Genomic DNA, 17,530 nt, shown 5'->3' on the forward strand with positions numbered 1-17,530 from the left:
AGTAGGTTCATTAATTATAGCAAAGATCCCACTCTGGTGGGGGATGTTGATAATGGGGGAGACTGTGCCTGTGTGGGGACAGGGGATATATGGGAAATCTTTGTACCTTTCCCTCAATTTTGCTGTGAACCTAAAACTGCTCTAAAAGACTAAAGTCTTAATTAAAAAAATGTTCATAACTTTGATCCAATATTCCACTTCTAGGGCTCAATTGCAAGGAAATGTTCACAAACATGGGCAAGATTTATGTAGAAAAATGTTTATTACAGTTATATGCAATCAATAAAAATTGGAAATAACTCAAATATTCAATAACAAGAAATTATGATACATTCATATAATGAAATATTAACGGTATTTAAAATGATTTTTTAAAGCCAACTAAGCATTTTTTTTTTTTTGGAGATTGGCTCTGAGCTAATATCTGTCGCCAATCTTCCTCTTTTTTAATTCTCCCTAAAGCCCCAGTACATAGTTGTATATCCTCGTTGTAGGTCATTCTAGTTCCTCTATGCGAGATGGCAGCACACCATGGCATGATGAGCACTGGGTAGGTCCACGCCCAGGATCCGAACCTGTGAACCCCAGGCAGCCAGAGCAGAATGCACGAACTTAACCACTTGGCCATGGAGCTGGCTCCCTAAAATAATGTTTTTTATTTTTTTCTTCTTCTCCCCAAAGCCCCCCGGTACATAGTTGTATAGTGTAGCTGTGGGTCCTTCTAGTTGTGGCATGTGGGACGCCACCTCAGCGTGGCCTGATGAGCGGTGCCATGTCTGCGCCCAGGATCCAAACCAGCGAAACCCCAGGCTGCCGAAGCGGAGCATACGAACTTAACCACTCGGCCATGGGGCCCCGGCCCCTAGAAGAATGTTTTTAAAGAAACTTAATGGAGGAGAAAATTTTCACAAGGTTTTTAAAATGAAAAGCAGGATACAATTTTATGTGTGTATATATATGTATCCTCTGTCTTAGTCCCTTCAGGCTGCTATAACAGAGCACCACAGACTGGCAGTTTATAAACAATAGAAATTTTTTTCTCCCACTGCTGGGGGCTGGGAAGTCTACAGCCAAGGCGCTGGCAGGTTCAGCCTTGGTGAGGCACATAGGCAGTAGTCTTCCCACTGTGTCCTCTCAAGGCAGAAGGGGTGAGGCAGCTCTTGGGGTCTCTTTTGTAAGGGCTCTAATCCCATTCATGAGTAATCGGCCCTTAGGACCTAATCACCTTCCGAAAGCCCCACCTTCAAATACCATCAATTGGGGATTAGATTTCAACATATGAATTTGTTTTTAAACAAAACAGTGGAAATAGATAAAATCAGAAGATGAGAGGTGGGAGAAATTATCAGTGATTCCGGACGTTCCAGGAAGTTTTCCCTAATATCCATTTGAGCCATACCCAGATGGCCTGGTGCCTTCAGCTATCACATCAAACAGAACTGGGTAGGAATTCCAGCTTTACCACTTACCCAGCTGAACAGCCTTACACAAGCAAGTAACTTATTCTTTATGCTCTTATGTTCTTCTTCTTTTTTTTTTTTTCAGGAAGATTAGCCCTGAGCTCACATCTGCGGCCAATCCTCCTCTTTTTGCTGAAGAAGACTAGCCCTGAGCTCACATCCATGCCCATCTTCCTCTACTTTATACGTGGGACACCTGCCACAGCATGGCTTGCCAAGCAGTGCCCTGTGCAGACCCGGGATCCGAACCGGTGAACCCCGGGCCACCGAGAAGCGGAACGTGCACACTTAACTGCTGTGCCGCCGGGCGAGGCCCCTATGCTCTTATGTTCTTAATTTATAAAACACTGATATAAAATCTCACAGCTCGACAGGAGGATTAAATGAAATAACTCATGAAAAGCCCAGGCACGTTGTCAGAGCTCAGTAAAAATGTATCCCCTTCTCTTATTCTAGAACTGGAGCAAAACACCTGCAGATTCGTAGGTGGCACAGACACTAACGCAGAGTGGTGTGATGGAGGGACTCCAGCTGATGACCAGGGGCCACCTCTGAGCACAGCCCTGATGCTGTCAGTTCCACTCCTCACATTCATGGCTATGGAAACAAGAGGAACACTAGTTAATGAGGGATGACTACATGGTTAAGGAGACAGCAATAGAGACAAGCAAGAGCCCGTTCTCACTGAGTCATCAGCCAAGGGTCAGCCCTCTTCTGAAGGCGCTGACTGGAGGCAATCCACTGTTGACCACACAGCTTCAGATGGATATCACACTGAGGCCAATGATCCTTGAAGACAAAATAAGCTCTAAGGCTTCTTTCTGCTCTGATTATAGTAAGCAAATGCTGATAGGAATTGATTCCAATCCATCCTTCCATCTGACTTCTTTCAGTGCTTGGCAGATTTCTTTCACGTTCCATGGGCCAGGACGGTCCAGGGGGCTTGTTTGGAAGAGTCAAAGAAGACTGCTCGCACTCCCGCAGCAGGGGCCTTTCTCAGAGTGGGGAGAGAGGCGCAGGTTCCGAGTTCTTAAGGGCTTCTTGCAACTGCACCTTACCCCCAGGGAGTCACCCACGCAGTAATCTCCATTTAGCAGGATTCCCTGGGGCAAGGGACATCAGGGTAGTGCTGGAATTTCCGACCCTTAAAATGCTGGTCTGTGTGCTGAGGTAGAGATGGGAAGGGGAGAAAGGGAAAGGAAAAAAGACCAGGAGGAGGAGGGAGGGTTTGATCTGGGCTTTGGTTTGAGGCTGAAGAGCAAACATCGCGGGTGGTACCATCCAGGGACTCCAGTTCTCTTAGACCTCTTGTGGCGCAGCAGATGCCCGGAGAGGGACCAGCACGTCATCACTCATTACCTTTTCTCCACCGCCTTCCCCAGCCCCGCGGAGCCGCCAGCTCCTGGTCACCATAGCAACCGCGGCGAGCCGGAGCCAGCAGCCAGCTCGGCTCCGCTGACTTCTCCAACCCCAGCTGGGATGCCGCGGTGAGGACAGGCGGACACCCAGAGCTCATTCCTTCCTCGTTGCCTCGACCTCGAACCTCCGGGCCCTGAGAGAGAATTGGGGGGAAGGGACAAGGGAGGTACCTTGGAGCCTCCCGGTGCTCTCCTCTGGTGGTGGTCGTCCAGCCGGAAGGTGGCGTGTGCAGCGCTGGGATGTGTGCAGCCATAGCAGCAGCACCTGTGTGCTGAGGACCGGCGGACCCTGGAGTCCAGCGTTTCTCACGCATGCAGGAGATGCCTTTTGAAGACCTAATCGGTGAGTACCACCAAGGCTTCCTTTGGGTGAACAAACCTCCTAAATGACAAGAGTACAGGTCTTGATTGATGCCTTCAAAAAAAAAATCACATCTTTAAACTGCTTACGATTGGGAAGCATTTTCCTTTCTGACATCTTTGGGTTTCTTGGAATTTTTATTTCGTCTCCCTTTAAACAGGCTACTCCCTTAACTAGTGGAAGCTACTACACTCCAGTCTCCTGTCTCCATGACCGCACAACCCCCTACCGGTGCGGATACCATACATCATAAATACACACCCCAAAGCCTATCAGAGAAGCAAGAGGGCTCAGTTTCCCAGTCACTTCCATCCAATTCGCTTTATGTTCCTACCCTGCAATCAACGTAATAATGTCCCCAGGCACCAGTACCATGCCCCATGTCAGAGGAATGCCAGGACGTCTTTGGTGAAGCCGCATCCTTTCTGGTGAGCTCAGAGAAATGAATCCATTAGCTCAGCCTGAGGAAACAATTGCTACACCCACAGGGAACCCACCTCACCCCAGCAGAGGGCGTGAGCACTGTCCTGCACACTCAGGGAACAGCCTGAACACGAGAAAGGCGCACACACCCGGCATGACCGGGAGACTGCAATGGACACAGCACAGGTGGTTCTCTCAGAGATCTTTAACAAAACGATGGTTATGTTCATTCCTTCCTGGAAGCAAAAGGAAAGCCCAAATGGCTTCTGGGGGACTGCATCTTGTTTTGGAATCTAATGATTACGATTCCATGGCAAAACACTTTCTGTGTATTGAGTCCTCTCTGAGCCTGCTGACCCTTCTCGTTCCTCCCTCTGCACTCCCCCAAAAAGCTTTCTTGTTGGTCTAGCCCTGTGAGCAACTATTTAGAGTTTTCCTTGTTATAGATTCCTTTCAAGGGAAGGGTGAAATCTTGTTAAAAGATAAGCTGAAGGCTGTGCCGCTGGGCCCCTATGGGACTTACTCTCGGTGGTTCTCGACCCTGGCTGCGTGTTGGAAAACCAGAGGAGTTTCTTTAAAAACGCTGATGCCTGGGCCCCATCCACAGAGATTCTGACTTAATTGGTCTAGGATACAGCCTAAACAGTGCGCTTTTTAAAAGCTCCCAGGTGATTCTCATGAGTTAAATTTGCAAGCCACCATTGTATTCAATCGGGATGACATTTTTCCTGGTGAACTTGGTAGTAGCCTAGCCTCTCAAATAGGCTGCTGCTGTAGGGCAGGGAGTATGACTGTCGTGAATGCCTGGAAGCTGCAAGTTAAGGGAGCTGGCGGGGATCGAGCTGCTCAAAGAGGCTCAGGATGAGGTGAGCCTCTCTCTCAGAATAGATCCCCTCACTGAATGAAGTGTTCTGATTTATATTCCAGGGCAAGGGGAAAAGGAGATGCATGCTTTTGCAAGTCTGTAGGGTGAAAGCCAGGGCCTGTTAGTCCTAGCCAGAGTCACATGTGTAAATCGCCCACCCACTGCAAGGAGAATGGACACTTAGAAAGAAGCGGAGGGAGTAGGAATGCAGTGGTCACTCTAAAGAAGAGAGAAACAACAATAGGAATTATAAAGCGTTATCCCTCTTAGGCCTCAAACCCTTCAAAATGGCTTGAACTCCTACTACTAGAGGGAAATCCCAAATCTTAGTTTCCCTGAAAATTCAGGCACTGGGGTAAGCTCTGTCTACAGGTGCTGTCTATTGCAGACTGGAGGGCAGATCTGTTGTGAGAGGTTCTTCCAATACTTGCATGCTAAGCTTATTCGTGAATATTCATAAGTGCTGTGAAGCGGGTGGGAGGCAGGAACTGCACAGCGAGTTTGAGTTTGCAATGCCTAAGGTGCTTGAGGAAATTAGGTAAGACCTTAAAACTCTGGGCATGAGACGTTTGAATTTTAAATGCACTAGAAAGTGTGATCTACTTACTTGGAGCCAGAAATTCACAAGTCACAGATTCCTAATGCTCTTGCTTTAGTTTTGGTTAAATAGAGAAATGGTTACACTCTCCTTGGGGTTAGGCATAAATGCACTCTGTCCTCTGGAACCTCTGGCAAGGCTCGGTCATTCACCTCGTAAACAGGCAAGAGAATCAAGTAGTTGTTTAAAGATCACACAAGCCACCTGATGTGGATCACAAAGCCTCGTGTGCCAGGGCCATTGAGGGAGTGGCCGGGAGGTATTTCCTGCCCACAGAATGACCACAGCTCTCCCATGCTCCTGCATAGGTTTACTTGTCTCTGCATTCCTGGGTACTGACCTAGAAAAACCCTTTCCTAGCGCCTGCTTACCCTCTCCAAGAAGCCTGAGACAGTTATAACAACCTCCATCCTTCCCTTTAGTCGCTGTTTTTCTAATCTATGCACAGCAACAGACGCAACACCATTCATCTCCTCCTGGAGTCGACCTAACCTCCCGAGACAATGCCTTCACCTATCCTGCCTGGGCCTCCTACAGGATTTCCCAGCATTCACTTGCCAAAGCTGGGCCGGGGTCGTGCTTCCCTGCCTGCTCCAGGCTCTCTCAGCTGCCCTGGAGCCGCTTTCCACTAGTTGCACATGAAGGATGGCTCACAGGGCTTCTGCTACTCAGGACCAAATACCCTTACCCAACAGGTCTCCTCGGAGCTGATCCACCTCACAGGGCAGACCAGGCCAACGCTGCGAGGGCTGCCAGTCCACTAGGTGGCTAAGGTGGGAACAGTAAAACCATAGCTCATTTCTCATTGCCCCTCCCCGCCATGACCACCAATATCTAGTCTCTGAAAAAGCGCAATTTACTTCACAGGCCCCTGGGGGAAACTGTCCAGTTCTCTGGCTTCATCTCCAGGTGCCACCCAAGCTCAGAGTGAGAATACTGGAGGGAGTGAGATGCATGAATAAAACCCTGCTTTATGCTTTTCAAACTGTGGATCATGAGATCAGCTTGGTGGGTCACGACCAGCATTTTAAAAAGAGAAACAAATAGAATAGAAGAAAGAGTGTGAGACTGTGTCACCTGCAGCAAGGGGAAGCTTTGTCCCCTGGCACTTGTGTTTCAGCTTCGTCTATATGTATATTTGTTTGTGTGCATGATGCAAAATGTATTTTTTACCGTGGCTAATAGTGAAGAAGGTTTTAAAGTCTGTGCCTTACAGCAAACACTGACAGAAACTAAAGTCGAATCAAAGTTAAATATAAAAAAGTCAAGCTCTAGAAGAGCTAGCAAAAAAACCCCCACAAAAACCCAATATATTTTATACCTATAGGTCATTTTGAAGCACTAGAAGAATCCATGGAGAGGCTTGTTAATTCAAATTCACATTTAAAATTTCTGTCAAATGAAAAATGCATAGAGTGCGGGAAATATTTGCATTATATGTTACAGATTGAAAGTTAATATCTGTTAAACAGAGACTCCATTTCAGAAAAGGAGAAGGGTGGGGGTATTGAAAAGGGAGACACGGAGAGAAGCCAGCAGTGACTTGGGCCTTTGGAGGCCTGCTTCTAGAAGGTGTATTTTCCTGGGTGTGGTGATGCAAGAAAATGAGTAAGTTAGAGTTACAACGTTTGCTCCTCCTACACCATTCTTTTGAGATTGAACCAAACTTTTCTTTTTTTGCTAAGGAAGATTCGCCCTGAGCTAATATCTGTTGCCAATCTTCCTCTATTTTGTATGTGGGTCGCTGCCACAGCTAGCTGCTGATGAGTGATGTGTAGGTCCACGTCTGGGAACTGAACTCGGGCCACCGAAGCAGAGCATGCCAAACTTAACCACTAGGCCACCAGGCTGGCCCCTGAACCAAACCTTTAATAAAGTATTTTGACTACTACAAAAAGGAAATACTTCAAATTTAAAAAAATATTAGAATTCCATTAACAGCTACTTACTATATGATTTCATTTACATGACATTCTGGAAAAGACAAAACTATTGGGAGAGAAAACAGATGAGTGATTGCCAGGAGCTGGAGATGAGAGAGATGCTGACTACAAAGGGGCACAAGGAGGCTTTGGGGCTGGTAGAGCTGTTCTGTAACTGCATATATTTGTTAAACTCAGAACTGCCCCCTAAAAAGAGTAAATTTTATAACATGTAAATTATACCTCAATGAACCTGATTGGGGGAGAAACTCCATGGATAAATTCACCATCAATAAGAAGAAATTCACCCCATGAGGAAATGGAGGATCGAGTAAGCGCCTACATATGTGTTCATAATGACAGCCATCAGATGTGCAAACCACAGCAACACTGTGGGACGCTTTCACTTCTTGCTAATGGTTAACAGTTTTAAAAAACAATAACATACAGTGCTATTGAGGATGCAGTAAAATTGCATTGCTTATTACAAGTTGCCTTGTAAATTGGTAAAATTTGGGGGGAATGCAACCTGATAATACATAGGAACAGCCATAAGAGCACCATAGCCAGGAATTTTTTCCGATAGTTATTTAATACAGATTTAAAAAATTCCAAATGCATGAAAGCTACCCTCTACTGTGTTAGTTATGATAGAAAAAAAGAATAGAAATAGGTGAAATGTCCAACATTAGAGTAATGGTTAAAAAATTTGTGGTACATCAATACAGTGAAATGTTTTGCATTCACAACAAAAGCTTAAGTCCAGAGACATGTAGAAAGAAACATGGAAAAGATTTATGGTAAAAATGAACAGTAGAATACAAAAATAGCAAGCACACCATATTTGTAACTCTAAATAATCTGTGTGCATGTGGAAGACAAAATACAAGTGTTTTTAGTGGTGCCGGCCCCGTGGCCGAGTGGTTAAGTTCTCACGCTCCGCTTTGGCAGCCCAGGGTTTTGCCGGTTCGGATCCTGGGCAAGGACACGGCACCCCTCATCAGGTCATGCTGAGGCGGCGTCCCACAAAGCACAGTCAGAGACGCTCACGACTAGAATATACAACTATGTACTGGGGGGATTTGGGAAGAAAAAGCAGAAAAAAAAAAGAAGATTGGCAACAGTTGTTAGCTCAGATGCCAATCTTGAAAAAAAAATGTTTTTGCTGTGCATGTTGTGCAAGTTGCTGTGCTAAAATGACGGATTATAGATGATTTTTAAGTTTTAAAAATTCATTTGTTCTTGTATATTGCCTTTTCAATAACAAAAAACCTCAGATAAAACCTTCAAGATTGGAAAAAATTAATGTGGAGAAGAAAAGAAACCTCAGAAATTATATTACAATGTAAAATGTTTTCTTGGCCCTAGAAACAAAAAAAATCATGAGAGCCACAATTATGTTGAATAAATTCAAGCTGTATGGATTTTCTTTCACTCTTGTTATAAGCTAACGCCAACTTGGGTAAATTCTTTACTTATGGCAGGTAGTTTGTGAATATTTGTTGACTGACTAAATATCGAGGTCTTTTAGTTGTACTTTTCACAATCTTGATCCTGGGCAAATCTGAATTTATTTCTGAAGAAGCATCAGAAATCTTACTACAAATAACATGTTCTCTTTAACTGTATATCATAAGGGGTCTTTAATTTTTCCAGCACAGGGAACACATCTTTGGGGAATTTTTTTCCCCCATTAAAAGAATTGTAAGAACACTTTAAGTAGGCCACAGCTTTACACTTTAAGTAAAGACAAGGTGTGTAATGGACAGAACTCTGGGGAAACGTTCTTAGAAATTTGCCTAATGTAGGCGTTTAAATGGGAGAACGGTTTTATTTGAAGTGGGAGTCAGGGAAGAAGGTGGGGGCCGGAACAGAACCAGCAACTTGGAAAACATGTTCTCTTTCTTCCAGGCGCTGGTATTTTCAGACCAAATGGCCTAATATATAATTCCTGGGTTCTTTTTCACCTTTGGCTTGCTGTGTAACCTCGAGGTAAACTTTTAGTGTCTCCATGTCTCATTTTCATCATGCTTAAGAGGAATGAAAATTCTTGCTCTCTTCCTTCTCCACAGGCATGCTGGGTGGAAGGTTTCCGTTGTAGGCATGTTTATGTACCCCTATGCTCTTTTCCTAAGGGTGTCTGCATTTTCTGATAGGCCTTGCATAGACAGGACACAAGTAGGGAATAGAGACACGAGGGAAATCCCCACAAACAAAACGCTGTGTGTATGTGTGTGTGTGTGTGAGAGAGAGAGAGAGAGAGAAAGAGAGATTGTACATCATACTGTACTTGGGTCAACTCAGAATCAGTAATCTTTGGACTGAACAAAGTGTCAATTACTTTGTTGAATTTACTTTGCAGAGATAAGAATTTTCAGGTTTAGGGAAGGGACATTAATATGTATTAAGCACATACTCCAGGCCAGATGCTTTCATATACATCATTTCCATCAATTCTCAACAGTTCTGTGAAATGAGCGTTATTTGTCCCGTTTTCTGATTAGAGAGAGTTGCTTAAATTCAAAGACAATATGTGATTGGAGTTTTTATGAAGAAAGCAGGGAAGTGAGGATTTGAGCTCATTTTGCTTTCATGACAAAACCCACACCCTTGTCATGCTTCCACATCAAATGATTTGGGTTCAAATTCTGACTGTGACCCTCATTAGCTATGTGACCCTGGCAAGTTTTTTAACTTCTCTGAAGCTCAATTACATTGTATTAAAATAGGGACAATAATGACACAAAATGAGGTTATTAAAAAAGAGTTAGAGTTTATACCTATTGGGGTTTTTTGATTGCAAATAACAGAAATAGACTTGAGGGCAAACTTTGGGGAAGGATGGAGGAAATTTATTGGAAGAGTGTGAATTAACTCGTAGGACCAGATGAAAAGCAAACAGCCAGGCCTTTGGAAGGATGAGCGAACAAGGGCAGCTAGGGGGATCCAGAGGACAGAGAGGCAACCACTCTCCTTCTTCAGGGTATTCATAACTGGACGAATCAGCTCTGGTTATTTTCAGCTCTTGTGTCTCTCTGCTTAAAACTCAAATTCCAGGAAGAGAAGTCAGCCTGGCCTTGGCTGGGCCATGTGCTGCCTACCCCACGGAAGGAAAACAGGCCTGCATGCAGTGGGGGAAAGACTGACATAGACCCACAAAGAAGATGTAGGTGTCTTACCCTGCAAGGGGGCCTGCACACTGGGCAGGCAAAAGCCACAGGTGTCTACCACAGTGCTGAGGCAGTGAGCATCCCAGCCCAGGGCCTGGCACAAGCGGGCAGCTCCGTGAACACTTGCTGCTGCTGGGTTTTCACATCACCTCCCGTGAGACAGCAGTTCCAGACCAGTAAGTTGCAGTGCAACAATACATCTTGATATCCTACCTCATGCTCTCCCCATGTGTGTCATGTTATGATACACATGGAGGATGATGTGGGAGCAGCATCCTGAGGTGCACTGACAAGGTGCTGCTGCAGGAGGAGGCTAGCTGGGGGGCTCTGGCTCTGATCACCCCTGGCCCTGCTGGGCAGCTCTGAGAACTGAGGGCTTCCATGTGTGGTACCCATTAGTGACACAGCTCAAGTTACTGTAATAAAACTTCAGACTGGCTGCCATTGCCCAGTCTTGGCTTGGCCTGTACCCCACTCTGCCTCCCATGTTTTAATGAGGCTTCCCAGCAGGTAGGCAAGGGAATGGAGCCCATAGTGGTGACTGTCAGATACCTTCTGTCCCCACTCCCTCCTTAGGGTTTTCATTGTCAGGAATGCAAGGTTTTCAGGAAATAAAAGTAACTTCTGAATTAGATTAGGGACATCTGGCCCAAGGAGCCTAGACTATCTTCGAGGTTTTACGTCTCTGCCTACAGTCTTGTTAAAGCCAACGATGTTGCTGTAATATACTTTCTGAGGGGCAGCTCTGACAGCACAGTAGGCTCTTGTTGATGCACATATGGTGGGTTTCTGAGCAGGGTGAGACTTTGACAACATTCAAGACCCGTGAACATGTGGGTACCCAGAGGACCCTAAAACCGCTAAATCTGGAAGACATATGGATGCTTATTCCCTTTTGTTTTCTTTTGGTGGGGGAAGCTGTTGTTTTAAAATTGTATTTATTTTTTTCTCATTACAAAATATGTTCCATAGTCCGTTCTTTCCCCAAAGGAAAAAGCACAAATAAACAGAAAGCAGATAATCTGAAACCTTGCTCATGCCTCTCTTCACCTAGATAGTAACATGTTAGTATGTATCCTTTCAATTCTCTTTCTTTCTAACCCTGCCGCCAACGTCCCCAGGGCAGTGAGGAAAGCCCGGGTATGTGGAGAGGAACTCTGCTTGTTCTTTCCTGTGGGAACTGGGACAGGAAAGACAGGAGGCTCAATTCTTAGAAAGCCTTTCTGTCTCTCTCTCTCTTTCATGAGATCACTCAAATAACCCCTCCTCCGTGAAACTCTTTCTGATCTCTTAGATGGAAGCCTTCTTGGCCTTACAAGATAGCGCTTTCCACTGGGCAAAGAAAGTCCTTTTCTATCCATGTCCAGCTTTCCCGGCTCTATTGTCATCTCCTTGGGGACAGACGCGATGTCTAACTGATCTTGGAATGCTCTCAGCGCCCAGACAAGTGCCTTGCCCATCAGAGACACCCACGGTGGATGAATGACACAGGATCAGAGGCTTTACTCCAAAGGGGTTCTGTGCTCTCCAATGGGAGTACAGAGGATTTGGGACCCTGTCTATGCCCTTACCAGGCACTGGAAAAAGGAAGATTTGACATGTTCTCCTTCCCTATAAAAGGCTGATCCACTTAGATGTGTTCTCTTAAATCTGAAAATGGTGATATGTATGCCAGCGGTTTCAAGTTTGTTAGTTCCATTCCAAGGCTTTATCAGGATGATTTCTATCCTTATTCCACTTCCTAAACATGCAGTATCATATGCTGTCCTGCACTCCTCCCTTCCCTCAATTCCTTTCTCTCGAAGCTTTTCTCTTTCACAATTGGAAATAGAGCTGTGTAGGGGCCAACCCAGTGGCACAGTGGTTAAGTTTGCATGTTCTGCTTTGGCCCCTTGGGGTTCACCGGTTTGGATCCTGGGTGCAGACATGGCACCACTTGGCACGCCATGCCGTGGCAGGCGTCCCACACATAAAGTAGAGGAAGATGGGCACGGATGTTAGCTCAGGGCCAGTCTTCCTCAACAAAAAGAGGAGGATTGGCAGCAGATGTTAGCTCAGGGCTAATTTTCCTTAAAAAAGAAAAAAGAAAATAGAGCTGTGTAAAATGTCTTATTCAAATATAACCCAATTTGGCTGACCTTAGCCTTTGCCTCATGCAATACTGAAGCTGATGTTTTTAGTTTTAAAAGCAATGTGTCTGAGCAGCAGAGGAAGGCAGGATCACAGAGATAGCTTCTTTCCCTCCTCACTGCAAGCGGAGCCAGTCACTTGGGTGCGTTTGTTCTAGTTCTGCAGATGGCAGCATTCCATCCTGTCTGATGGTGGGCACAAGTCCTAAGGTCTATGGTCAAAGAAGCTAAGTCCTGCCGAACAGACAAATAGAGATGTGTTTCTCTCTCTATTACAGCTGTATTTGTATCTATTTTATTTTTTGGTACATTTTTCTTAGGTGTAGATGTGTGTGAAGATATAAGTCCAGAAAAACTCTGTTGGCAAAACTTTTTGTGTTTCCTAGAGACTTGCAAGAACTTGGTCTGAGTTGGCTTAGGGAAGAATCTTCTTGCAAGTAAAATCGAGACTCTAGGAAACTCTATTTTGATGATGATTACAATATGGTGACTCTAGATTTTACTTTGCAGTGACTTTGGTGACCGGAGGTTTCTTCCACAGACTCCTATCTTGGTTTTGCTTGCTTGTACTTACACAGAACTTCTGGCTAATACAGAGCATGCATGCCAATGAGTTAGGGGGAAGACGTCTCAATTTTTTGCCATCATATTATAAACAATTGATGCAGAAGTAGATTTGTATTTATTGTTGCACATAACTGGCTTCCCGTGTGGCTTGATTCAGGGCTCTCACATGTGACCAGACCCACATTTCCCTCTCTCTGTTTTTCAACTCCACTAATTCAGGTTGGCTCCACTCCCAGGTAGGCTCTACCTCATGGCCCAAGATAGCTGCCAGCAGCTCCCAGAGCTACCTGCATCCCACTTTAAGCCCAGAGAGGAGTTGTGGTCAATCCCAACCAAACCACACTGGGAATGGGGTGGGGTAAATTCTTCAATGGGAAATTAGACTACTGATGGCTGGAGAGGAGGAGGTCCTGTGGCAGCAACCACAAAACCAAGATAAAGCCAAGGGACAAGAAAGCTAGGCAGGAATTGAGAGCAATATTGAGTGGATTAGCTGCTCAGTATGGAGGATGGACTGCCAGCTTGGCCCACCTTGGATTTGTCCCCATCACAGAATCGCGTATTGTTGAAAAAATGCAAACTGATTTTAATATTAGACAGTACCAAATATAACTCGGAAGACTGATATCCTTTTGTAGTTGAAAAAATTTCTATGTATGGATTTGTTACCCACTTCAAAGTTATAATTTATAGATAACGTGTTGTTTTGAGCCATCTGCTCTGCTACCTTCTTGGTTGGTTCAGGTGAAACGACACTGAGTTTGTCTGATCATGGATCATTTAAGCAGAGTCTACTCTGATTTCTGTATCCATTTTCAGGGATTTGGGAGAAGGGTGGTTGAATGGAAGAAAAGGGAAACACTCATTTTGCTGTTGAAATCCAGGGCACTTGGAAAGAAAGATAGATATTTATTACCTTCATAGGTAAAAATACACTATAATAATTAAAACAATGAGATAATGTTTTTCATCTGTCAAATTGGTAAGATTACAAAACAAGAGAAATACCCAGGATTGGTGAGGGTTCAGAGAAATGTCTCCATCATACATTGCTGGGAGGAATGTAACTGGTGTAAACTGCCTGAAGGACAGTTTGGCAATAAATGAGACATTTTAAAAATGTGTTCCCTTTGACCAAGCAATTCTATTTCTAGAAATATTAGGAAATAATTATAAAAATATATAAACATTTACATACATGGATAATCCTTGAAGTTAAACATAATAATGAAAAATTGGAGATAATCTTAATGGCTAAAAATAGAATCTTGGTTAGATAACTTAAGGCATTGGCCTATGGTGCAGCCATTTAAAATCATGTTTTAGAATAATATATAGTGGCATGGGAAAATTCCTAGTCTATTGTTAAGGAGAAAAGTAGATTGCAAAGCAGTTTGATCAAATTTTATTTAAAAAGTACATACAAAAAAGAAGATACATACACACACGGAAAAAATATACATCAAAATTGTAACACTGATATGCTAGAAAGGATAATGGGTAATTTTTTGTTGTTCTTTTCTCTATTAAAAATTTTTAAATAATGAACATGTATTACTTCTGAAATCAGAAATTTTTTTTTCTTAAATAAGACAGAACACCACAATTCTCCCAATGGCCAAATTATGGATTGACATTGTTCTCCCTACTGTTTGGTACATATCCAGTTATTTCTGGTACCCTCCATCTCTCTGCCTTCCTCCCCAATACACATGCCCATCTCCCCCACCCCTGCCCTCTCCCCGAACTCAGCCCAGTGCTGCTTCTCCTACTCTAGCGGATGGGGCATTCCAACATGAGCTTGTACATTAACTGGGGATGGAATCCTGTCACACACCTTTTGAGGAACTCAGGCTGACCCACTCCTCACCAAGCAGGGCTGATGTTTATCCGCCTCCACCAATCAGCAAGTCCAGGCTTCCTGTGTGACCCATCAGGATAACCCCACACAGCCTGATAGTTCTCTGCTCATGGTAGGTGCCCAATAAACGTTTGCATGTGGAAATAAAGTACTCAGATAAGCAGAGACCTTTTAGAGCTCTCTGGAGATACGGCAGAGCTATGGGAGTGAAGACTAACTGGATTGACTAGGGCTGGGCCAGGCAAAGCGCAACTCAGAAGTGCTGGCTTCAGAATGACCATGCTCAGTCTTCTTAGTTGATGTTAAGTTTACTGGCTCACACACCATTTTGCTAGCATGTCCACCCGTGAGGATTTCAAGAGTTCAAAATGAATGAAATCATTGGCCAAGCTTATATTTTCAGGACTATGTTACATCTGTCAGTCGAACAGGATATTTTGCTAAACAGCAAATTGGAAACTTCCTGGCACTGGTGGGCAGCAGCACTGCCCACAGAAGTCCTTTCCCTATGGGCATGGGGCTCATTCCACGTCCAGGCCCTCTAGGCAGTAGAGGCAGTTTCTGTTGCCCTTTGCTATTGAATTTGCCCGACGTGTCAAAGACATAATCTCATTGACAGAATATAAACAACATACCAGTAAAAGGAAATACACAGAGCAGAGCTGCTCGCTGCTCATCCAAGTCCTCCTGGCCCTCGCGCCCGCTGTGAGCGCTGGGACGAGGCTCCCCCCGTCCCATGCTGTGGGTTTTGCTGTTTTGTATTTCTTCACCTGTTGTTTATACTTTGTTCTCTAGTTGTTACATGTGAAAAGGTTCTATTCACTCTAGGGGCAGGGATTTCAGTGGAAAAAATGTAAAACTTGAAAAACTAGGCTCCATTGTTTACCAACCTTGTTACTGCAGCCAATTGGTCAGCCTCTCTGAGCTGTAGTTTTCTTCCTTATCCGTAAACAAGCTGCTCCTAGCCCTTCTCACAAGGTTGTTTTGAGGCTGAAATGATATTATAGGTATAGAAATAAATGTAAAACATGATATACGTGTATGACATTATGTTTTCTATGGAATGCAGTAGTTTCCTAAGAAATAGGAAATAGTATTGCATTGTGGGGTCTTATAGCCTCTACAGGTAGACAGGAGAATTAGACCTCCACTGTGTACACTTGGGCAAATCAGCTTCTCTAAGCCTCATCTTCTCTCCATAAAATGAGAACAAGAATAGCACTTCGTAGAGCTGATATGAGGGTAAAATGAAATAGTACATGCAAAGCGCTTCCAAACAGCACTGAGCACATAGTAAGCCTTTCTGTAAATGTAAGCTGCTGCTACTGCTCTTGTAAATGAATGAGAGAGGCAAATATGTCCAAAAAATTGCATATTGGGGCAGAAAATCAGGATTATGGGGAGGGGCACAGAGTAGAAATGGGAGCTCTATAAGCTGGCAGCTTCTGGTAGCCAATGTGGAAGCCTTCATGGAGGAACTGGACTTTCTAGAACTCTGAATAATAGTTGGAAGATGAGTTGTCTGGCCAGGGAGTGGAGCTATTAGAAAGGGTATCCCAAGTGCCTGATACAATTTGGAAGAAGGTTGAGTGGGTGTAGGGTGACCTGATGATGGGGGGTTGAAAAATGCTGAAAAACGAAGGTAGAGTTGGTCTGAAGTTTGTTAGCCAAAATGTAGGCCTAGTTGACTGTATAAAGCTCTAAAATAGAGCAGACTAGGCCCCAAGGGATGTTTCCAAAGTCTGGAATTTGACCTGTAGTGTGACTGACAGCATAATTGGCCATGCATTGTTGAATGGCATGCTGCAGACTTCAGATAGAGATGGGCAATTTAGCAACTCTGGGGAGGACCAACCAGTGGGGTTTGTTGCTGAAGGCAGGAATTCTGGACAGTTCAACAGGTGAATGAATTATTGAAGCTTTGTCTGATCATGTGGAGGAAGAGAGAAGGAAGAGGAAGGGGTGACTCTTGAAAGAGTAGAAATTATGCGATAGTCCAACTGGGGGGTCAGGTTCTCCACACATAGCAGAATGCTCTGCTTTATAAGAGGAGAGGCCCAAAAAGAATATTGAATTTGTCTTTACAAAAGGTGGGATTGATGGGGGCCAGCCCTGTGACCTAGTGGTTAAGTTCAGCACACTCTGCTTCGGTGGCCCAGTTCTGTTCTGGGCACAGATCTACATTACTCCACAGTAGCCCTGCTGTGGCAGCAACCCACATACAAAATAGAGGAGGACTGGCACAGATGTTAGCTCAGGATGAATCTTCCTCAGGCAAAAAAAAAAAAAAGGTGGGTTGATACTGTCTATATAAAGGATTTGATGTCAGAGAGTCTACCTGTTTCAACCAAAGTTCTTTAAGTGGGAGGAGCATGCCCAAAATTGAAGAATATATGCAAATATTGGTAATTCTGTGCAAAGGATCGTAGGATCACAAAATAGAAGGACCGTGAGAGATCAGTTATAGTCCAATATCTTCATTGGATTAGATGAGGAAACTGAGGCAGAGTCATGGAGTAACCTACTCAATATTACACACATATCTGGTTCGATTGTCTCCATATTTCCTTCTAGCTCTGTAATCCAAAAATTTGAGAATTCCCTAATCTCTTTGTTTCCGTCTGGAGAGGATCAGCAAGAAAACGCTAGTTTTGTTTCACAGCAACTACTGAGCCCAACGCACACGTCCCCTTTAAACTCATCCTCTCTGCTCCCCTCGGGCAGGCCTTGATATGCCCACCGTGCTTTCCCATTGG

General features: G+C 44.4%; 1 protein-coding gene across 4 annotated transcripts in view; it reads left to right on the forward strand.

The window, feature by feature from the left end:
- The first annotated feature begins 2,868 nt into the window (after positions 1-2,868).
- Positions 2,869-17,530, forward strand: part of MICAL3 (microtubule associated monooxygenase, calponin and LIM domain containing 3) — a 199,541-nt gene continuing 184,879 nt past the window's right edge. For all 4 annotated transcript variants that reach the window (XR_011539934.1, XM_070618878.1, XM_070618916.1 and 1 more), the window contains exon 1: positions 2,869-3,221. The gene's annotated coding sequence lies outside the window, so the exon portion shown is untranslated. The remainder of the gene's footprint in view (positions 3,222-17,530) is intronic.

The sequence above is a fragment of the Equus przewalskii genome, chromosome 5 (genome assembly GCF_037783145.1).
Source record: "Equus przewalskii isolate Varuska chromosome 5, EquPr2, whole genome shotgun sequence".
Lineage (NCBI taxonomy): Eukaryota > Metazoa > Chordata > Mammalia > Perissodactyla > Equidae > Equus > Equus przewalskii.